This window comes from Sinocyclocheilus rhinocerous, unplaced genomic scaffold, assembly GCF_001515625.1.
Source record: "Sinocyclocheilus rhinocerous isolate Xijiao unplaced genomic scaffold, SAMN03320098_v1.1 scaffold1554, whole genome shotgun sequence".
Lineage (NCBI taxonomy): Eukaryota > Metazoa > Chordata > Actinopteri > Cypriniformes > Cyprinidae > Sinocyclocheilus > Sinocyclocheilus rhinocerous.
This window is the reverse complement of record NW_015641022.1, coordinates 427298-452198: the sequence shown is the minus strand read 5'-3', so window position 1 is coordinate 452198 and position 24901 is coordinate 427298. Positions and strand designations below refer to the sequence as shown.

The following is a 24901-nucleotide window of genomic DNA, read 5'->3' as shown; positions in this document are numbered from 1 at the left end:
CTGTGAAACAGGAAGCCATGGCTGGATAATTTCATGTTCATAATCACCCTGGTATGCTCAAAATTGTAAATATGAATGGGAATATACTTCACAGATATGTTATTCATAAGAATTTCTAGGGGTGCCAATAATTGTGTCCAACGTGTATTTGAGAAAAACATTTATTTCATAATGAGATTTCCCCCCATTTTCAATCGTTTTAGTTCAATGAAAGGTTAGATATTTGTGAATTTTTTTAAAATAAAAGATCAAAATTATTAACAATGCAGATTTATTTTCACAGCCTTCTTTGATCATATTTACCTAGGGTGCCAATAATTCTGACCACGACTGTATATACTTTTTAACACATATATACGGTACACTTTAGTATAGGGACCAATTCTCACTATTAATTGATTGCTTAATAGCATGCCTATTATTAACATGTTGGCTGTTTATTAGTACTTATAAAGCTCATATTCTGCATGACCATATTCTACATCCCTAATCCTACCCAATACCTAAACTTAACAACTACCTTACTAATTATTAAAGGGGTCATATGACGTTGCTAAAAAGAACATTATTTGGTGTATTTGGTGTATTTGCGGTTTAAGGTTAAAAAAACACATTATTTTCCACATACTGTACGTTATTGTTCTTCTCTATGCCCTGCCTTTCTGAAACGCGTCGATTTTTACAAAGCTTGTAAAGGCCTGGGTTTTTGTAATTGTAAAGCTTGATAGCACAAGTCTGTTTGACTTTTATTAAAAAGAAAAAACAACAGCATTGACATTCTTCAGAATCTCACTTAATGTTAAGCAGAAGAATGTCATATAGATTTGAAAAGAGGATAAGTAAATACTGACAGCAAAAGTTGTTTTCATAAAACAAAAATGCCCCGTGTTTAAGGCATGTGCACTAACCACTAGGCCTCGGCTCTGACCCCGGATTTGTTTTTAACTGATGTCCTTCTGTAACATTTAGAAATGTTCCTCATGTTTGCCAGAGTTTAAACAATCCAAAAAGCCGTTTCCATGCCTTACATTTTTCCTCTCAAGACTGTCGTTTTCAGTTCTCGAGTGACTTACCGGTAGATTGCTCATTCATCCTGGCATGCTCGAGGATGTTGGGAGCTTTTTGCAAGTTCAGCGGAGTGGGAATTTCACGGCAGTGCTTGAGGAGGGAGAAAAAAAAAACCCGGGGGTTGAATGATGCCCTGAGCTCCCTGAGGGAAAATATCCATATGTATGAATGAGAGTGAGTGTCTGTCTCTCAAGCATGAGGTACTAATGACCTGTCTCAGCTGATCGTCAGGACCGAAGTCTCGTCGTCTTATTCAATGGCTTTCAACACATAACAAAGATCTTTTCTTTGTAACCCAGTGGAAAAAATCAGTTTCAACACAGTCTTTGTTTTATAATCAAGCTTGCTATGTCCTTTAGAGGGCAAATTGAATGTAATGAAATGTCAGGTTGGTCATAATTCAGTTCATAAACAGGCTTGATTTGAAATGGATCCAAGGGAAGGAGGAGGCATTTATGATACGCAAATCTGTTTCTGAGAAAAGCAGAATGGCAGCTTTGTTCTCAGACTTCTCCTCCAAGGGACAACTGGCATTTCTGCTATGAGTCTGCGGTGAGGAATATGTCTGTGTGATTTATTATGTGATATTTGAAATCGTAGCCCACAAAACGGCCCTGTTGCACGCCGCCTGGAAGATGGTTCAGCGCTATCTGATCAGAGTGGTAGTGTCAGATGTTGTTGTGTTAGTAGTGGATGACCGTTTTTTTAGTTGTTTTTTTCTTCTGAGAAAAAGGCCTCAGCTGTTGGTTTGTTGCACAGACGGAATATATGTGCTTTGATTAGGGGCCAGTGTGACAGTTGATCAAATAATACTTGAATAATGGAATACTTAAAGCAGTTCTGAAGACTGTGCTGATCTTTGTTTTCCAATAAATGGGAAATTGAACCTTCAGATATCAAAAAAAGATTGCAGAAACATCATGGATAGGGTTGGGTACCGTTCACATTTTAGCCGGTACGGTACCGGTATCGGTACCTGAATTTCGGTGCCGGTACCCAACGGTACCTTTTTTCGGTACTTTACTCTCTGTGTAATTACAAAAACATTTATTTCAGTGAAAAAATAAGTCCAAAAGTCTCAATTTCAACATTTTGAACAATAGGGCCCTACAAACTTTTTCTTTCTTTCTTCCCCTTTGTTCCACCAAAGAAAGCAAGTCATACGGGTTTGGAATGACATGAGGGTGAGTAAATAGTGGCAGATTAATCATTTTTGGTTAACACTCAGTCATTTTGACCCGGAGACTAGTTAATGTTACTGCATTGGACTAAAACTTACTGACTTTATTTTTGGTACTGATTGATCATAGACCTCATTTTTTGAGTGAACATTGCCAAAATTAGCCACAAATAATGTTTTTTTGTTTGTTTGGTTGTTGTTTTTTTTCACTCACTTCAAAACTGAAACACATAAGCTTGCATCAATGAGGCCTATGATCAATTGGTTCCAAAATTAAATTCAAAACCAGTGCTGATTGAAAGAAAATAAGATAAAAACATTTAATACAAGATTTGGTGATGATTTATTTATTTATGCAAACAGATATATAATTTACCGGTGACAAATCAAATACAAAATAACCAAGGTCAACAAAACATACATGACAACCAACATGAGTGAGTGAGTGCGTGTGTGTGTGCGTGCGTACGTGCGTGCGACTGGGTGTGAGGGGTGGAAGTATATAAACAAAGGAACATGTAGAAAAGTACAACAGACATAACAATAGTAGAAAACCGTAATAGTAATGATGACAATAGTAATAATGATGATAATAATAGCATTAATAACAAAAATCAGAGGATGGAGGATGAGGAAGGTGATAAGAAATAATGGTAATAGTAATAGCAATAATAATAATAAAAAAATATATTAATAAAAAATAAATATTAATTAATTAATTAAATAATAATAACAATAATAATAATAATGAACTCAATTTATCAGAAATGAGGGGAAAGTTGGAGCATGTGGAAGATGACAAATAGCAAAATAATGGTATTAATTAGTAATTAGTAATAGTAGCAATAATAACAATATTAACAATAAACTCATTCATCAGGAACCGGGGGGAGGTTGGAGGATCAGGAAGAGGACAAATAGTAATAATAATAATAATAATGGTAGTAGTAGTAATAATAACGGCACCAACAACAATAATAATAATAATAATAATAATAAAGCTATAAATAGTGAGATATTGTAAGGCTGCCTCTGGGCCCTCCATGAGCACAGCATATGTTGGGCCCCTGCCCATGTCACCCTACGACGGGCCATCAAGGAGAGGTGCTGCCAAAGGGCCCAAAGTCCCACCCCTGGCCGCCACATACATGCCATGCTTACCCTATATATATATATATATATATATATTATATATATATATATATATACATGCATATATACACACACACGTATGAAGGTTTGTTATATGTTGTGATATGTTGATAAAAAAAAAGATATGTTGTGCGTTTTAATAAACCGGTGACGACCGCACAGAGTAGCATAATAACAGAACTTTCAAATGTATCTAGTATGATAATACAGCGCTGCTTATTTTTCCCCACATACGCACGACCGGAAGGAGCGGAAGCGGTCGACTGTCGCATAATAAAAGCTCCGCTGCTTTCGAGCCGTGTGTCACGCTCGTTCAGTTTGACGGCTTTCAGCCTCCCCCTGCTTCATTCTACTACGTTAATAAATCATTAGCTCATCCATGAACATAATTTCTGCCCGAGTCCCGTCGGATTGCATCGGCTGTGGGGATGAAGACGACAGCTCCCATGATTCCACACTCAGTCACGGCGTCATCAAACTACGCCTTTGTCTCTGTTTATTTTGAATATGCGCCCTGTAGCGGTGAAAATTACATATTGTGCCTTTAATGTAGCATACTTTTTTAAGAGGTCGCTCATTTCTGACCTAGGAACACCAAAATAGGTAAAGGATTTTCAGCATAGCACAAGGGTTAAATCCGATATTATTTCCTCCAGTGTTGGGACGTGACTTTCCTTGTCAGTTGTCATTTGAGCACATTACACTTAGCGTACCTTGTATTTTAACACGAGCAGAGTAACCTCTCGCAATAGTCGCTCATTATTTTTTCTTACTGAGGTGAAACCAGAGTGTGTTTCCATTTCACAGGAGCTCCGTTTGTCATTGAGGGCCATTGAGAATCTACCCACAATGCCTTGTGGCCCATCAGTGGGTGCCGCTGGGGGCTCCAAATTACCTCGTCACAGCTGCTGCTGTTCTGCATGGTTGACCCCACGGAAAGGCTCTGACTGAATTGATTAGAGCCTCGAGCTGAAGTGATGATGTGTTTAAAGAGAGATGATAGAAAATGTCATCGTAATGGATTATGCTGCCAATCCATTGGTGATGCCTTGAATGTAAAATATGGACACTGAATATTGATTTTCAGGAGTAGCAAAGCATGTTGTTTGTTTCTGTGAATTTGGGTTACATGACTAAATTACTTTGTGAAGTTGGCTATGAGTATTGTAGGCCTAGATGGACTTATTCCATTTTCTCTGGATCTTTGGTTGCGGATTCCAAGAGAATACATTTGTAATATTGCTTATAATCTGAAAATAGTTTGATTTGATCATCAGATGTTTGTATGTACTTTCAATAAATTCAATAATTTGAATTGAATTTCAATTGAGGTAGCATGCAGGATGCAGAATTACAATTTAAATATTAAAGGCAGAGTAAGTGATTTCTGGTAGCCAATGTTTATATTTGAAATCACCAAAACAAACACGCCCCTACCCCAAAGGGTCTTGCCCCTATTTTGATAGCTCCGCCCCACATATACGTACGCAACCCAGGCAACGATTAGTTCTGTGAAACAAAGCAAAACCAATGTTACACCGTGTCTACGGACGTGAGCGGCGCAACAAATCCCCGACAGAAAACTGCTGCCGGGTTCTATTTATGACGTGCTGACACAAATTTCAAATGGTTTTCAACGGTCGTTTGAACGCATCCAGTGTAGGCAGACTTTAGCTGTTGTAGACACAGTGTTACTCACCTATTGAGAAGAAACAAAGCAACCTCGGCGTCCGATCGCAGGCCTCCGCTCCTTGAGTTCTCTCCAGCACTGGAAAGCTGATCCGATATTTACACGGGTCCTACTTCTTGCCTTATCATTCCGCAGACGTTTTCCTCTTTTGTTTTTTATCCACCATCTCTATCTTTCTGTCGCTCGGCTAATGTCCGTCCCATGCACTGAAAGCTCTCTCCTCCACATCACGAGTAGACACGCCCCTTATTGCTGATTGGCTACAAGTTTGTTTTGCGATTCGGCCCGAATCAGTTTTCTAAAGTGTTTTTGAAAAATCACATACCCCGCCTTTAAAAGTGAGATTCCCAGACTGTGTCGTATCTGCCCTTTCTGTGTTAGCAAAGAGCACAGAGACAGTCCTGCACTCTCCGGGATGAAAGAGATGTCGCTCGGCTCGGCTAATGTCCGTTCCATGCACTGAACGCGCTCTCCTCCACATCACGAGTAGACACGCCCCTTATTGCTGATTGGCTACAAGTTTGTTTTGCGATTCGGCCCGAATCAGTTTTCTAAAGTGTTTTTGAAAAATCACTTACTCTGCCTTTAATGTAAGGAAAATGAATTGACATTCAACTGGAAAAGCAAAGGTTGTGAATACAGATTTTGAATGTTTACTTGACAGACTTGTTTGAAAGTTTTGCAAAGTTTAAAAAGCCTTAAAGTTCAAGGGTTTATAGGCCTTGCGGATAGATGGATGGATAGATAAACGGATTTAATTTCCCAGAATGCATTGCCTGTGATAAATTTAGGAGTCCAACTTCCTGTGGGTGTGGCCAATTCAATTTCACATCCAAATGATGAAAGCGAGCCAATTCTTACGTTCTAAATTCCTCTTCCTGTCTTTCCAATGCAGCTTCCTGTGGGTCTGCTCAATGCAAAGTCCAAATTAAATTAAATTAAAAGTGTACCAATTCTTCAATTCTGAATACCTAACCATGCTTCCTGACTGCTTCAAGCAATGAACGTATCCTTGACAATATTAAAATGCCATGAATGAATCCTGGTACCCTGAGTTCTCTGGTTGTACAGTCATGTACTCTTGTGCACAGTTTTGTTACGTAACCTCATCCGGTTGGCTCGCTGCAGCAGTTTTTTCAAAGCATTTGTGAGTTGGTACTGAAAACTAGAATTAAAAGAAAGTGCTCCTTGCCTTCTGACGTCTCAATGAGCTTGTAAATATTTCAGAGAGACTCAGAGAGCAAGAGCAGCATGTAATGAAAGAGTTCTGTAAAACATGAATATGGGACTTAATATATTTAATGACAGCTCGAGGGTGCAGGAGAACAGCGACTTGCTGCAGTGCCGACGATGCCAAAACCCTCATTGCACACTCGCAAGAAAAATAAACAACCCTGTAGAAAATAAATGTTGGCACAGTGCAAACACAAGCAGGCTTTCTGGTTTCTCTTTTGTGTGCTGTTGTATGATCACCTGCTCCCTCATCATCTGAAGGTTGTGTTTCATTGGGACGATGGTCGCTGTATGCTAATGATTGGTCTGATTAAGACTGGTCCTTTGAAGCAATTTACCACCTCCAGTTCTTTTTTTAATTTTTCTTCCTCAGGGCTTTTTGTGTCACTGAATTGCAGGTGGGGTTAATAAGGTTTTCTCTGAACATAATTCCTGTGTAATGATATACAGCAGATAGGATGAACCCTTTGTGGATATCAGTCTTTCTGTCAGGCGAACAGTTGTTTGGCTTGCTGCGTCTGGGGGTGGCGTAGATGGCCAGATGTTGTATAGTGTTGGGCTAGGGACAGATAAGAGCGTAGCCTGATGTTGATGTTGATGTTGATGTTGATGTTGGATGGAGGAAAGCTTGTCTTATCGCTCTGAGCTTAAGATTGAAACAGATGGGACGGAGAACAGGGTCTCATACCGTAGCCGCAGACTGTCCCTTCCCCCATGATGCTATTCAGTAATTACGAGCAGCCTTTACTTCCATATTCAGCAGAAATAGCTGTGTTTGCTGTGGAGTACGCCCACTGATTTGAGAGATGGATGCTGGGCAGACCGGCGGCCAGCTTTAAACTACGCCTTCCTCTACAGACCGCAGTCATCACCATTCAAAAGTTTCCTTCCTGTTTCTCTTTGCCTAATGCAGTAGTCTTGTATACATAATATCGAGAGTTCTTGCATTGTTTTGATCTATAGAGTTAACGTCAGGCTTTAGTAGTATTAAAACCTTTTGATCAGTCAGTCTTAGCCAGTTAGATTCTGATTGGAAAAGTGTTTCTCAACCTTGATCCTGCAGTACCATCAACACTGCACACTGTCTCCCTAATCAAACACATCTGATTCAACCTATCCATTTGATAGTAGAGACTCCAAGACCTGAAATGGGTCTATTGGAAAAGAGAGACATCCATAATGCGTATTCTTGGTGGTGCTCCAAGAGTCCCAATCAGGGCCCAAGAAAACTGAGTGCAGTGTGTAATGTCTGTATTTTCAGATCATTTTGTATAAAGTTTTACATTAAAGTTAGCTCCTAGAGCTGCTGATATTTTCTGGGCTGACTTTTCCTCTACAAAAAATTATCTCATCATTTACTTACCCTGATATCATTCCAAACCTGTATGACTTCTTTTCTTCTGCTGAACACAAAAGATGATATTTGTTTGTCCATATTCTAAAAGTCATCAGAGTGTGAAATAAATAGAACTGTGAAATGAATCCAAAAAACTCAACTTTGTATGTTGAACAGATTTATGAAATCTGAAATGTATGCCTTTATTCACTCAAGTCAAACCAAAACATTGATCAACACATCCATACACAGACTAAATCAAATATGGTAACACAAGCCTCCAACATCAACTAGTGTCAAACCTCACATCACATGACCAAAACGTCATGACATTTGAGGTTTGTGGCTTCATATTTGAATATAGTCTGTGTGCATTGATTTAATGCTTTGATTTAAGAGTGAATAAAGACTTCAGTTTAGATAATTTCATCATACAAAGTATTATGTTGCTTCGGGCGACTTTCATGTTCTTTTTGGACCAATATGGACCAAACTGCTGGGACATTATTCGCCATGACGCCTTTTGTGTTCTGCAGAAGAAAGAGCATCATACAGGTTAGCAACGATAATAGAGTGAGCAAATGATGACAGAGTTTTCATTATTGGCTGGTTCAGCGGCCTGTTTAAACCCACCTCAGTTCCCCATCGAGCGCAGTGTGAGATTCTCCTTGTTTACTCTTTCAATCTCTCTTTTAGACACTCCTGGCCTACTTAAACACAACTGCTGTAACACAAGCTGGAGTACCTCAGGAGATCCTGCGTGGGAAAAAACTCAGGGGCATTGTTCTGCTGCTCCGAAATGAGCGATCAAGAGTGTTGTGAAAGATCTTATCCTCAGAGGTGTAACTAGTCTGGATTGTCACAGGTTTGTGCTGGACCTCGGTAATCACTGGGTTTCGGTTTCTGCCAAAGAGCAAAACTCTTAGCTCAGCAGAAAGAGGTTTAGTCTTATTGATGAATTTACAGAGCAGGCTTTGTTGGAGCTGAGTGTTTGTGTGTGGGGGTTATGGTACTTTCCTCATTTGTCCTGGCCTGGGAGACTTTTTTGTTGGGTACAAGCTGCACTGCGTCTTCATCATTTTTCACAGTACAAGGCCACCCTCCGAGGCTTCGGAAAAGTTTAGCAATAGCCACGCCACAGTGCTATGCTCAAAGCATATTTGACAGATCACCCTCTTGGTTTTAAGGGTCTTTTCCTGAGTTTGCTCACTCCCCGAAGGCCTAATCAGTGCCCAGGTGGTGAAGTTGGGTACCCGCCCTTGGCCTCAGAACTGCAGATGTCACTTGGTAGGTTCCATGAGCTCCAGCTGTGCCGGCCACCTGGTTTCTGCACACTATTCTTGCTTCTCCCTGGAGAGTTAACCCAAATAGCAAGCCCCAGGGAATACGAAAACGCACCACAAACAAACAACCCCAATCTGTCAAGTGCAAGTAAAGAGTGGAGGTGCAAGAATGGATCTGGACTTGTAGGTCTCGGGAAGGAGATTAAACATGGCCTTATGTGACATTCCACACTGAGACCTATTCCTCTGCTTCGCTCTGGTTGTCGCAACCTCCATTCTGGAGCTCCTGTAGGAGTTGACAGTGGTGATTCAGTCCATGCGGTCAGCATTTGAGATCCTTTTCATGTCTTAGTAGAAATCAGGGAATGTTGTTTTTCCTAAGGAGAAACAGCAAAGCATTATTCTCGTGCCCAGTCCTGCAATGTACAGTCAGACGTGGACTACCAAGTGGACACCTTGCCACGAACTCGCACAGTGACCAGCAATGGTACTCAAGCCACAGAAGGTTTTGTTTTTTGTTTTTTTTCCCTCTGCCTTGTTTTAACAGGACCAGAACATCTTATCCTACTTTGGAGCCAGTAAGTCTACAACAGAGCTGTTGTTGTGTTAGACCACTTGCACTTAAGACTTGTGTTAATGACTCTTGCTAGTGGGCCGAAGCTTCCGATCCCTTGTGGTGTAAGTGGAGAATAAGAGAAGATCATACGTCTGTGAATGGTATTGGTTTTCTCCTCCACTATTAGCACACACCGAGTAATACCCTACAAGTTTACTATGTCCCATGATACCTGCACTCCCACCACGGGAGCCAGTATTGTTGATGTTACAGAGGAGCTAGTTTACAAGGCACGCTTTGACCAAGTGTTTACACGTCTCTGGTGTAGGCTATATTTGCAATGTTTGTGCCTTGCTTGTATATGCTGCGTTGACTTGAGGTAACTATACAAACCAGGCTACAGAGGATATTAGCCAGGCATCTTTAAATAAATGTAATATCCTACTGACTCTACTGTCGGAAGTTCAGACTTTACAGCAGTAATTTTCCCCTCATGTCTTTTTCACCATCTAATGGCTCTATATTTCCTGCCTGCTCTGCCAGCAGAGCTGCTCCAAGGAGGAGTGTGGTTGCCTGGCGGTACACTGCAGCAGAGATGGGCACACAAGCTTCTGCTCTCTCTACGTCATGTTCATGAGGATCTACAGACTTGATTCCCTGTGGGAAAATAGCCTGTCTGCATCTCCTGCCCTCTCATTCTCTATCACTCTCTCTGGTCATACTTCGTCCTAGCAGATTCTGTCGGCCTGAGGAAGGTCTGGTGATGACTGACAGCGAGAATGTCTCTGTTCTTCACTGCGTTCCATGTGCACTCTACTGTAGCATATTCTTGGCAGCCTTCACCTCCATGTAATCTCTGGTACATACAGTAGAAGTTCCCTTCTGTATGTTTCAGTGAGTCTGAGTGCCTGCGCCCCTTTTAGGAAGAAGGTGGTAGTGCCTCGGTTGAGGTCAACTTAATATGCAGCAAAATAATAATAATAATTATTATTATTATTAACAATATTATTAATATTAATACTGTATATTAGTGAATTATATTGTTTCTTTAAGTCTGTTTTTATTTTATTTTTTACATTTTGAAATTAAAGACAACTTGTGCTTTTGCTTTTTTCACTATAATTTGGATAATACCGTATAGAGCAGACAGGAAGCATTGTAGGACAGAGCTGGCATTCAACTTGGGTGGCGCAAAGCATAACCGCAATGTGTGTTGGAGCATTCGCCCAACAAGGCTATCGGCCTTTTTTCATTGTTACAACTGAGTTCAGTTCATTTCCTCTCTGTACTGTACAGAACCTCTGCAGTAGAGAGAATCACTGTAATTAGTTTTAAAAATAGACACCTTTTATTAATTAAGAGGTTAAACATTAGATGAACCCTGGTACTAACATATATCAAACTGTGGGTTGCAAACCGTATGGTTCTTGTTTTATGGGAACCGTTTCAACCCCGACTGATTTCTCACCTAAGCTGTCTGTTGTTGGCAGGGACTCCTCATTCCTTTATCAGTATTTTTATCTCCTCTCTTAGAGAAATCTCTGTTCTGTCTGGAGGTGTGATTTATGTATTCTTTTATTGAATTCCTGCGCGTTGTTTGAACTGAATATGGCAATGGTGTTTACTTAGCATTTCTCTTAGTTTCATTGGCAGCATTAAAACCGGTCTCATCTGGTCTGCTTTGATCTTGAGACAGTCGAATACTGTAGAAGACATGGCAAAGGAATGTGATTTATGAAACCACTTAGCATGTGCGATACTCAAAAATTGAGAAGGCTCGTAGTTGGCTGAGATGTTTTTTACCTGCTAAAATTGCATGTGCCAAAATGTAACTGAGAGCTCTGTTAAATGGGAAGTTTCTTCTTCTCGTGAACTATTCCCGCAAAGCTTCACAAGAAGAAAAGTGAGAACACAGGACAGTTAGAGCTCGTTATTGCCTTTTTCTTAGACCACTGATAAAAAGCAGGGGAGGCAAGGGTTGACGGAGGAGTAATTTTATCGTTGTAATGAAGAGTGTATCTGCAATTAGCCTTTTGTCCTCTACAGCTAGTTCAGGCCCTCGGATCCAAACATGCGTGACTCCCGCATCCAATTTAGTCTGACTGAGGAGCCTGTCGTCTGACGGTCTGTGCTGGTTAAAGATCCCCCGCTGAACATTTTAACTGTGGTCACACAATGCTCTGAAATGCTGACTGCGGTGCATTGCATGGCTGCTCTCTGGCTTATTTGCTCTGCTCTTGAAACTTCTCATCTCAGTTGATGCTGCGGCCCCCTAATTGTGCGGGACCCTCCGGCATTTCCAGCCCTAAAGCTGTTGTTCAACCATCAAATTGTATTTACTATAATGGAAATAAATCTGTCTCTGAAGAAACGGAGTGAGGACACGCTTGGAGAGTTGAGCACTTTACACCATTGTTTTAGGCACTGTTGCCAGGCTGAAATGGTCATCAGATATTTCTCAGTCTTTTGCTAGTCACATTAGCTTACAGTATATATACAGTTTCAGAGTTTATTTTAACAGCATGATGGGTTTGATTTTGATATATTTTCTGTGAAAGTAGTAGAAGCTTGTTGACATTTTTATGTGCAGAAACAATTTGGGAAATAGCAGAAAGAAAAGGGCAACAGCGCCACCCTGTGAAACAAATACTGTTCTCGCAGCTTTGTCTGTCATTTCTGCTATCTAATGGTTGTTAGATCAGAAACTATTTTATAAGAAGTGATTTTTTTTTTTTTTAATGGACTGAAATATTGTTTTGGGGTTATAAATGCATTAATTTAGCAGGTGCTTCTGTCCAAAGTGGCTTTGTTTTGTTAGCACCAGTTACAGTTGATCTAACAACTTTCTTTTAGATTATTTTGAGTGTTAGAATTAAGATGTACAATTGATGTATACACAATTGACAATTGAACGATCTAATATGATGCAATCCAGGTATTAGTGACTGTTTCCTACTTATTGCTTGATAACTAATGATTTTTTTTAACTTGCGTTCAGCTTAAAGAAGACCTAAAATGGCAGTACTTTTAAAACCTCTCAGACATGTTTCTTGGAAAGAAACCGCAGACTGCAACTGACCTTAAAAAGTTCAAGGCTCACTTTTCGTCTGTACATTCTCACTAGTTTCCCAGTGGGCTGACCTGCTCTCTTTGGTCTTTGACGGTAGCTTCAGAAAGAGTGCTTCTCTTCAGTCTGTGCTGAACTCAGCTGGCCATAAGTGAAAGATGTGATTTATATGCTTCACAGCTCGCTTTCTGAATCTGAGGTTTCCTTTAAAAGGAAACTTTTTGAAGACCTCAGTTCTTGTTCACTTTCATTGAATACTCTGTGAGATTGGTCAGACCATGAGGACATTTTATGTCTGGTATTCATTTTTATTTTGACAAATTCAATAATTTGTTAGAATGATTCAGATTGTTAACCTGAGAGTTTGCTGATTTTTTTTGATGAAAGTGATCAACCTGAAAATGTATGCATTTTATTGACTTGATTCTTCACAAGAACCAGCTTAGAGTTATTTGCTTGTGAATTGGACTACAGTGTTTCCACAGCTTAAAGAGATAAATCACCCAAAAATGAAAATTCTGGCATCATGTCACTGTCCTGTCTGCAAAACCTTCTGCATAACACAAAAAAAGTAATATTTTGAAGAAATTTGGCATCAAAATAACATCGGACCCCGTTAACTTGCATTGTTTTTGGCAAAAACAGAGACATTTTCAGAATATCTACTCGTTTTCCACAGCCGAAAGAAAGTCATACAGATTTGGAATGACATTGGGGTGATTAAATGATGACAGCATTTTTATATTTGGGTGAATTATCTCTTTAAACTGTGGGAACACTGCTGTCCAATTTACAGGAAAATAACTCTTGCTGTTTCTCGTAAAGAATCAGTCAAAAAAATGCATTGGGCTAACTTTCAGGTTGATAAACTATCACTTTAGTTTGCATGCAATCATGAAGAAAGGTGAAAAAGAAAAACAGACTATTTTTTTGTGTTTGTATTATTTTCTGACTGCATTCAATTCACACTGCAAACTCACAATACAGGTAAATATATATTTTATGCTGTGCAACTGTAGAATCAGCACTAATGCAGCGCAGATGCTAAACAGTGGTTTTAGAAAACAGTACTGTGCATCCTCAGTGAACACAAGGAGGCTGTCAGGGTTAAAGAAACGTGCTGCAGGGAGATGTATGGTTTGGCTGGCCACTCTTTTTATTGTGCTGCTTTTTCATTTTTCCTCCATAAAGCATCTTTCTGCTGCTCTTGCTCTTCCTTAAAACTGTGATTTAGGGAACTCAAAGGAGGGAATCTCTTTCCTTTTTGCGTCTCTGGTTGTACATATGACTGGCTATTATTGTGTGATTATCACCCATTTTTCTTTTCTTTGCCTCATTTTGCATCTCCTTCACTCCCTTCTGATTTTAGGTCATTCTTCTCTGTGTTCGGCCAGGCCTTTGGACCGAGAGAATCTTATTTTTCCTCTTCCACTTTTATGAGGGACATTTACAGCTGAGGTCATATTGTTTTCATGCTCGCGACACGTCACCTGATGCGTTTAGCACAGCCGTTGGGTCAGGTTTTTGTGGCGTTCACCTGCAGGCGAAAGTTTGGAGACTCTTGGTAACTTGGAAAGTTGGTGACGTGACGGGGAATTGAAACTAAATCTGCAGTAGCTGGAGATTACATCTAAACGCTACTGGCAGTATACGAGTGGATAATGTGTCTGTTAAGTGATGTTGTGGAATATCGCTTTGCACAAAGGTAGAAATGTACCATTGTGGTTGATCTGAAGATGCATCGTGTTATACTGATATTTGGTATTAAGTTCTTTATTTCTGTTTTCTTTCTTGTCTATGCAGGTTGGGTGATCAAGCAGTAGTGCAGCTCTGACAGCCAGTGGAAACCCAGGTGTGTATCTTCATGTGGGGTTTTGCAATATTTACATTTATGCATTTGGCATACACTTAAATTGCATTCAAGGATACAAATTTGATCAGTTCTTGCTTTCTCTGGGAATCAAACCCAAGACCTTGTCATTTCTAGTGTCCTGCTCTACTGTTTGAGCTACAGGAAGGAATGTACCTGTGTAATCATTTTGGCGAATTTGTGTCTGTAATTTTTCTAAAAATCAATGTGGGAAAAAAAAAAACTCCCTTGTCCCTCACCAAGGCTCAATTATTTTGAACAAAAATTCAGTAAAGTGAAATATTGTGAAATATTAAAATTTAAAAGAACCGTTTTCTATTTTAATGTATTTTAAAATGTAATTTATTACATTTGATGGTTTACCACCTCTGATGGTAAAGCTGAATTTTCAGCAGCCATTACTCCAGTCTTTACATGGTCCTTCAGAAATCATTGTAATATGCTGATTTGCTGCTCAAGAAATATTTATTTTTATTATCAATGTTGAAAACAACTGTGCTGCTTAATATATATACAACCCCTGTATGTATGTATGTATATATATATATATATATATATATTTAAATTTACATTTCCTTTAGGATTCAAAAGAACTTCACAACATTATAAATGTCTTTACTGTCACTTTTGATCAGTTTAATACATCCTTGCTGAATAAATGTATTAATTTCTTTTTTTCTTTCAATCTTACGAAACCATTAATGTTCAATACTGAACACTAAAGTGGCTTGGTCAATCACTGATGGGGTGCCTGTAGTGTGCTTACTCAGATCAGTCATTTCAGTTTGTAGGTCAGGACAGGTACATTTTGCTTGTTTGTATTCACAGTCATTGCATATTTGAAAGTGTTTGCGTTAGTGCTGTAGTTCCACCGTATTCCATTAGAGGGTGCTGGAGAGCTAAACTTGTACATAGCCTGCTTTGACCCTAGTGACGTCTTTGATTCATTCACACATTCTGCTTCTGTGTTCTGTTGTGTCCACCTGCTACATTACTGGATAAATTATTCCAGTCTACAGTGCAGCTACCATCCTGCCTTTTATGCACAGAATTAAAAAAAAGACATTTGCTGCTTTTTTTGTAATAAATAAATAAAATGCTTAATCTTTTTTTCCAGCAAACAGTTAGTGAAAGCAGGTCTTCTGCATTTTTTTTTACAAACTTTGTTATACAAGGTTTGCAATCTTTGCAATTGGTACTGAGATTTTGCATCAAAATATCTGAAAACACAGTTGCGTACTTTTTTCTTTATTCTTTATTTTTTTAAATGTTCCAAAACTAGCTACTGATTCATGATGTTAATTGTGCGTTATATGACAGTTTATCTAACAATATTTCATTATTTTCTGATTAAAGATCATCAGATTTGCACCTTTATTGTTTTTAAAAAACGTAATTGACCACCAAATTGTGGAACACCACTTTTTGGCGAAGCATATTATTGTTTGTTTATTATTAGTTTTAGAGGACAATATATTGTAGGACTTTTTAATTTATAATGATAGGAAATTATATTGTTTTATGGCATTGTTTTATAATTTTGTAATATTTTTTCTGTAGTTTCTTCATTTCTGTGATGCTGAAGGACATTAGTAAAGGTGTTAAACTGTAGTTTTCAAGGCTCTTGAGGATCTCGGGTCTGTTTATAGATGTATAATGTTAGTGTACTAAAATCTTGATAATTGCTATTATTTATTTATTTTAAATAGTTGTAAGTTAATGTGAGTATAGATCATTGAGCATGTTCTGTCTAGTAAAAGTACTGGATGAGGTGCAATGGTTTGCATTGGCCTCATGATGGCGTTAGAGTTTCTTCCAGATTTTCAGACTGAAACTGAAGATGAGCTGATACAGAGCCAGTGAGCAGATCCAGACTGCTTCATGTTTAAATATTTCATTAATTGCACTAAACAGCGGTTGCATTTAATATTCTAGTGAGCATGGCTAGTTTAAAACTGAATTTCTACGAACCTTTTTAGCCACTAACTTTGGAAATCTTTTTTTTTTTATTCCATATCCCCAGATTTCCCTGTAGTCCAACATCAAATATCAGCTCTGAGCTTCTTCAGAAGTTGCTAGGATGACTGTTTTCTATTAAGTATTAGACATATAGGGGGGGGGAAAAATCCCAGATTAAACTCAGCTGAAAGTGAGCGGGAATGTATTAAATCTCTGAAGTCTTCTTTTACCATCTTACTAGCTACTTAAAAAAAATATATATATATATATATATAGAGAGAGAGAGAGAGAGAGAGAGAGAGATTTTATTAGTTTTCTGTTATGTTTTTATTTTTTTATTAATTTTTATTTCAACTAAAGTTTCTTATTTTAATACATCGTTAAACTGAATGAAAATGGGAAATGTTGCCTTGGCAGCAAGTTAAATGTTTTTTGTATTTTTTTATTTTAGCTAAAGTTATTTCAAGTATGGATTTTTTTATGGTTTTAGTTAACTATAATAAGCCTGTTTTATACGCATTGCATTGCAGGGTGTACTGCAGCAGAACAAGAAGTGAAATGCGAAATAAAAGCAGTTTCTTGGTAAAGAAAGTAGTGTTGGTGAAAGGATGTCAGAGGAGTAAACATGTCCTTTTTGGCCATGTGAATGCAGGCTTTTCATTGGCTGAATTTACCGTGATGTCATGGACTGGACTTGTGGGAGCAGACTGCTCTTGCCTCAGGTAAAATAGCAGGATACGTGTTAGAGAAGGGAAGAAACAAATCCAGCACAAAATCTCCAGCGGTCTGTGTTTACTCTGTCGAACCTTGTAAAGCTCTACTAGTGTCCTCTCCTCTGAGCTTCCTGCTTCTCTCTGTCCTCTCACCAAGTACCAAAAGCAGAGGAGGGGGAGGAGACCACGCATGTGTTTGTGTGTGTGTGGTAGAGCTGAAAGTGTGGAGCAAGGGAAGGGGGCTGGCGGCGCACACCTTCACTGAGTGCCTCAGAAACACAGGACAGTGCAGTCAGGTAGCTTCCTGTGTCCGACTCGAGCGTCAGGGTCAAGCGGCCATGGCCCTGGTTGTTTACGCCGCGCACTGCATGGGGGCCTACTACTGCCTGGTTAGGACCCGATTCAAGCGGCGACGCAAGAAGCGCTCGGAGCGGAAAGGTCAGAACGCTTTCTTTAACAGGCCTGGCAGAGATCTGTGATCGTTTTTCGACTTCTAAAACTTGATCGTATGCAGCGTTTTCTTCAGTGTGTGTGATTTGCATTTCTAGACCGATATTTAATGGTAGTTGACATGAAACTCTTTTCATGTTCATGTGTATTGTAGTGTGATGCATGTAAAATGATTTTAAACTGTAATTTCTTTATTAGAGAAGAGTTTAAAGAGAATACATGTAATATTTATCAGTTTTATGTATCAGTTTTATTTTTGTAGCTTCATCAGCTTTATGCAGTATTTGTCATTTTATCATTTTAAATGAAAGTAAAAGGCACTTTTTGTTGTTTAGTCTGATAAAATCGAAAGCTGGTAATGCAGTTTTCTGTATGATACAGCTGTGTGCTTCTGGATAATACAACTTTGTGCTGAACGTGATGAAAAAGTGGGTAAATAAGTTTAGAAATATAAAGAAATGTTGAAATACTGGGATGTCTACAGGTCCTTAAGTGTCTTAAATTCACTGTCCAATAATCCTTCAGTAATATATTTTTTAATTAAATATTGTTTATATTTAAATTTTTAATATTGCAAGAATCCAAACGTTGAATCAGCCATTTTATTTATTTATAAATCTACTTGGATATTAATTTTCCATTAATTAATTTAGTGTAAAGCAAAAGTGGAAATCATTCCCTGATTAATACCAACTTGATTTTTGCTCTGTAGTAGTTTTCACATAAACATCTTTGTGTTTTTAATTAATTAATTTCTTTATTTATTTATAAATTAGGAAAATTTATGTTTGGTCAAAATTATAATTCCTCTGTGAAATTAATCCTTTTTAAGCAAATTTAGAACATTGAATGTCATAAAAAAATGACCAAAAAAAAAAACAAGCTTTTTACCTGTATTTATCATTCATTTGAGTTGATGAGGGTCTTTAAGTCCTTAAATGTATTTTTAATTTCTTTTAAGTCTTTAAAGCTCTTTAATTTCATTCATTTATACATGCAGAGACCCTGAAGATTATGACTAATAAATAGTCTCACACAGTATCGCATTGACGTAAAAAATTCATAAGGCAGCGTTTTCTTTAAAGTAAGTGGTTTGGGGAGTATTCTGCATGATTCAGTTTCTTGTTGCAGGAGTTCTCATTTATTGCTGCAGTGTTTCGTGAATGATGGACGTTTCTGTGGTTAGTTTAGGTGATGCTGTTCTCGCTGGGATTGTTGTGGAATGAGCAGCATGTGTTTCTGACGGGTCACCATGGTGATGAGCCACAAACAGGACGAACAAAGATCGCTCGCAGGCATGCTGGAGAATTATATTGAATTATTAATAGATTTGATATATATTTGAGTTTGGTTTATATTACGTTACTAAAGCGCTGGAGATCATTTTAATTGTTTTTATGCAATGTTCTGCAGAGATTGTCCCTGCTATCTGACAGATAATATGAATCCTGCGATCGAGAGCAGCTGTCGAGAGCAAAACCGAATCTGACTGTGGGCTGCTATTGAAGGCCCTCTCTCTCTGTCAGTCATGATGGTGTATTCTGGAGAGGAGTGGACTGATTCAGAGTCTGCTGGAAGTTAGGAAACGTCGCTTTCAGCAACTTTAACTTTGTACTTGCTTAACTCCTCTCTTTTTTTAATGTCGTTTTAAGGGTACTTTTAAAATGTTCTGATTAACTCATTTCCATCTAGGTAGGTGTGAAATCGTATTTGAAATGGGATTATTATTTTAAAGGCTTTTTTTTTTCTTCTTTTTTCTTTTGCACAGTCATCTGATTTTATATGAAGAAATGAAGTGTGTAGAAATGCAAAGTTGATTAGCTGCTTTTTGCGGTAGGTAATGGAATTAAAGTTTGTGAATGTCAGTTTGAGATCTAAATTTCAGCTTCTTTGCCCCAATCTGCCTTAAAGACTTTTTTTTGGAAGTTTTCATCTTTCTTAGTTAATGTGTGTAATAATTCTGTCCTACTTTGAAAATTTACAGTACTTGGTGGAAGTGTTTAGTAAGTGTTTAACATCTGATATTTATGCTTGCATCACCCTGGTTTATGCAGTTAAATCACATTAGTTTTAGTGAATGTGCTATGAGGATGTGGTGTGGCCTTTTAAATCACAAATATGACATTGTGGTTGTTAAAATTAGGTTTAAATAGAAGTCAGCGAATCTATATACAGTTCTGCAAGACGTTTATCATTTAATATTTAGTTTTTTATTATTTTATTTTATTATTTGTCATTTTATAAATTTTTATTGTTCTTATTATTTTGTTTTCTTTTTCTTTTTTTATTTAATTTCAATTCATTTTTTTCTATTTTTATTATTTATTTCTATTTTATCAATTTTATTTTATTTTTCGTTTTTTTTCCTGTTTTTATTATTTTTATTATATATTTATTTTTCATTTATTTAATTTCTGTTTGTAATATTTTTACTCTTCTCTAAAGGTTTTTTTTTCCAGCTATTGTGGATATATTTTTCATTGCATTTCATTGGAAAGAATACTTGCAATCCTGCCTTAGAATTTGGCCAAAATGATGTATCTTAAACGGCAGCATAATCATGCATAATTATATGCTCTTTGCTTCAGGAGTCAACTTAAAATGCTGTCTAAGTAGGTTTTGGAGCACAGCTCATGTGTTTGTCCACCTGTCCGGGAGCGGGGTGAGGTATTGGGCGTCACACTCGGCCGGTGTGTGGATAAGCCCTGGCAGGAGGTGTGGCGGCAGCCGCTGAGGGTTGCATTTAAAGGCATTATCCGATAGGGGTGTAACGATATACCAAAGCCACGGTTCGGTTCATATCATGGTTTTGGAGCCACAGTTCGGTTCTCTTTGCTGTGGGGGGTAGGGTTCATTCCATGGCACCAGCAATGCTAAAGAACACTAGATTCACTTATTATAACAATAACAATAATTGCTCTCTGTTAGTTCATGTTAATTAATGCATTAACAAAGGAGACTTTAAAAATTGTTGCTTTGAAAAGTGTTACCAAAAAAATATATTGCCTTCTATAAAATAATGCCTAAATAATGCAAACAAGTATTGGACAGCATTACTTAGGCTACATATTAAAAAAAAATGCATGTGCCATGGATAAATAAATTGGAATAGCCGGACAATAAGGAAATGGTTTTAATGAAATATGTAATAACTCAATCTGACACTTGAGAGTCACGAGCTGACACTGACAAAATATTGCAACTTAAAGTTCCACGAAAGGCTGTGAGTGGCTGCACAAGTGAACTTGACTGCTAGTCATGGAGATATAACACTGTGGACGTGCATTCTTTCCATAACAGCGTGCTGAAACATGCCATATTCTTTAACAGGAAAAATGTAATTATTTTTCATTAATTCACATAAAGGTGAAATAAGATAAATATTAGATGAAAGATATTAGAAAGCTTAAAACTCTTAAATGAATGAGATATGAAAGAAGTTTAATCTGAAGTACTAAAACTGAAAAATTGATGAACAATAAAAAAAACACACAAAAAGAATAAAAATGACCAAAAAAATCTTTATTATTAAATATTTTATATTTTCAGGGTAGTACTGAAAAACATAATACAATTTTATTCTTATTTTTAAAAAAATGCTAAATGTCTTCTACAAAGACTATGCAAACATTAGGGATGTAGTTCAGATTCTTGTGTCTCTCATGTCATTTAAAGGCTCTCCAGTGGGCCACTGATGACATGTGGCGGAGAGATTTCTGGCCAGCCAGCAGACTGGAGGAAATGAAGCTTCTCTGATGGAGTGAAGGGAGCATGTGCGGTCTGATAATGGTGTATCTGAGGAAGATCACCATTGCTCTTCTCACTTTATTATGCTGTATGAACACACACAGCAATGTTAACATACATCACTCTTTAGATTCTGCAAATGTCTGTAACTTTAAACTTATTTTTTATCACTCAGAAGTCATTGTATTTTATAGGCATTCAGTGGGCAGTCCTTAAAACCCTCATCCGTCCCTTGGGTCATTTTGACCCGGAAAGTTTTTTCAAAAAAATTCTGAAAATAGTGTGTTGATCGTACCGGTCCAAGATTTATTTCATTTTGTCACACTTGCAAAATACACACAAAAATGTTTTAGTGGGTTCGAGGAGTTTTAGTAAGTGTTTAACATCTGATATTTATGCTTGCATCACCCTGGTTTATGCAGTTAAATCACATTAGTTTTAGTGAATGTGCTATGAGGATGTGGTGTGGCCTTTTAAATCACAAATATGACATTGTGGTTGTTAAAATTAGGTTTAAATAGAAGTCAGCGAATCTATATACAGTTCTGCAAGACGTTTATCATTTAATATTTAGTTTTTTATTATTTTATTTTATTATTTGTCATTTTATAAATTTTTATTGTTCTTATTATTTTGTTTTCTTTTTCTTTTTTTATTTAATTTCAATTCATTTTTTTCTATTTTTATTATTTATTTCTATTTTATCAATTTTATTTTATTTTTCGTTTTTTTTCCTGTTTTTATTATTTTTATTATATATTTATTTTTCATTTATTTAATTTCTGTTTGTAATATTTTTACTCTTCTCTAAAGGTTTTTTTTTCCAGCTATTGTGGATATATTTTTCATTGCATTTCATTGGAAAGAATACTTGCAATCCTGCCTTAGAATTTGGCCAAAATGATGTATCTTAAACGGCAGCATAATCATGCATAATTATATGCTCTTTGCTTCAGGAGTCAACTTAAAATGCTGTCTAAGTAGGTTTTGGAGCACAGCTCATGTGTTTGTCCACCTGTCCGGGAGCGGGGTGAGGTATTGGGCGTCACACTCGGCCGGTGTGTGGATAAGCCCTGGCAGGAGGTGTGGCGGCAGCCGCTGAGGGTTGCATTTAAAGGCATTATCCGATAGGGGTGTAACGATATACCAAAGCCACGGTTCGGTTCATATCATGGTTTTGGAGCCACAGTTCGGTTCTCTTTGCTGTGGGGGTAGGGTTCATTCCATGGCACCAGCAATGCTAAAGAACACTAGATTCACTTATTATAACAATAACAATAATTGCTCTCTGTTAGTTCATGTTAATTAATGCATTAACAAAGGAGACTTTAAAAATTGTTGCTTTGAAAAGTGTTACCAAAAAAATATATTGCCTTCTATAAAATAATGCCTAAATAATGCAAACAAGTATTGGACAGCATTACTTAGGCTACATATTAAAAAAAAATGCATGTGCCATGGATAAATAAATTGGAATAGCCGGACAATAAGGAAATGGTTTTAATGAAATATGTAATAACTCAATCTGACACTTGAGAGTCACGAGCTGACACTGACAAAATATTGCAACTTAAAGTTCCACGAAAGGCTGTGAGTGGCTGCACAAGTGAACTTGACTGCTAGTCATGGAGATATAACACTGTGGACGTGCATTCTTTCCATAACAGCGTGCTGAAACATGCCATATTCTTTAACAGGCGTGTTCTCATTATAATTTTATGTAGCCTATATGACAGATTTGTTCTGCACATGTTTCCCTTAATGGTACCTTCCTTTTCAAAGTGATTCAAGCAGTTCAAAACCATCATGGCCATATGCGTTTGAAATGCCTCAGTTGGGGGCAGGGTAGGCCATGAGAGTACCGCGGTATGTACTGTGGGTGGTGTATCGCGGTTCTTCAGTTCGGTTTGAGTATCGTTACACCCCTTTTATCCGAGCATTCGCCGTTTGCCTTTACATTCTGAGCCGTGCAGGCTGAGACCTCAGAACTGAGGCCTGTCAGCCAAGCAAATCCTGCGCTGCTGAAGTGGGGTTTTCAGCGTGCCTCACACCCCCTAATGCGGCCTGGCAACTTAAGGCGGCTTTGTCAAACCCCCCGTGAGTTTGTCTCCTTCTCTTATCTGAGGCCGGATGCCGAAAGGAGCAGAAAAACGGAGGCGTGATTCTCTTTAAGAAGTCTTCTGCTAATGTAATTCCCTCACTTAAAGGCCTGATTGGGCCGCATGTGTCTGCGGTGTCTCTCTGTGCGGTTGACGACGGACGTTGAGCTGGATCGGAGTTATCTTTGGAACTTTAGGGGCTTTGCGTCACTCATGGTTCCTGCAGCATTGGTGGTAGTAATGGATGTGCTGTGAGGATGTGGTGTGGCATTGAAAATCACAAACATGTGACACATTGTGGTTGTGCTTAAATATGTGGTTTAAATTAGGTTTGAATCATACTCCAATCATTGAATCTGTATACATTTCTGCTCATAAGTTTACATGCACTTTTATTTTATTTTATGAATTTATTTTTCTCTTCATTTTGTTTTATTCTTTTTCATACAACTGTAAACAAAACAGCATCATGTATGTATGCATAGTTTAATACAAAGGGCCGAAAGTGAAAATATGCGTTCTGTGTGAACAGCTTGGTTTCAGTTTTCAATCTTCTCCGCATTGATGTTCTCTTTTCCCGCAATATTTGTAATTAATGCAGCAGCGTCGCATCTAGTGGCTTCAGCTGGATAGATTAACAAAAACATTAAAATGCAATCACACTTACATCGTCATCGCCTCTCGTGCGCCACTGATAAGGCTGCCTCCTTAAAGGGTCATGAAACCCCCTGTTTCAGCACTGGTTAGTTCTCACCACAGTTTTAAAAAATGCTAAAGAAGTGGGCGTGGTGCGCAGCGGAGCGGAGGGGGAAGAGGGGAGACCGACAACACACACAGCTTCGGGTTCAGACCGTTTCATTTCGCTCCCATCGAGTTAAAAACACAAATAAATACACAGCCATTTGCACTCTGTATCGAAAACATACATGAACATGCTGTTGCACCTCTAATAACTTTTTAAGGCTTATTCTGCGGCGATTATATAAGCCTTTTGACTGGTTGGGTCATGGAGCTGTAAAAACGGTTATACTCACTTAGTGAATGAATTGCGTTTGTGCCGAACTCTTATTAAAAAAGCAAAAACAAACACTCTAAAAAAGTAACAAAAGTGTCCCTCGCAGGTCATTTTGACCCGCATAGGAATGAATGGAATTTATGAGAAAACTGCATTTTTCATTACATTTGATTTTTTTTTTATATACAAAATCTGAGACAATCCAGTAAAGATTTATACCCAAATGAAGGGCTGAGACTACAGAATATCCCCAATGCAAAAAAAACCTCACACACACACACACGCACATGCACACACACACACATGCACAAACACACACATGGTACACACAGTCTCATAGAACACATTGTAATATTTTTCATGTTTCTGCGGGGATTTATGCCGGGACTTAACACAGTTAGATTTGAGTGATGTGGTGGAGACCAATGAGTTTATATCATATTTATATTTTTAAAAATATATATTTATTTCATATTTATGAAA

At 38.0% G+C, this 24901-nt stretch overlaps 1 protein-coding gene across 1 annotated transcript in view; it reads left to right on the top strand.

Annotated features, from left to right (window-relative positions):
* adarb1b (adenosine deaminase RNA specific B1b) overlaps positions 1-24901 on the top strand; it is a 90096-nt gene that overhangs the window by 11351 nt on the left and 53844 nt on the right. The window contains exon 2 of the mRNA XM_016570303.1: positions 14369-14417. The gene's annotated coding sequence lies outside the window, so the exon portion shown is untranslated. The remainder of the gene's footprint in view (positions 1-14368; positions 14418-24901) is intronic.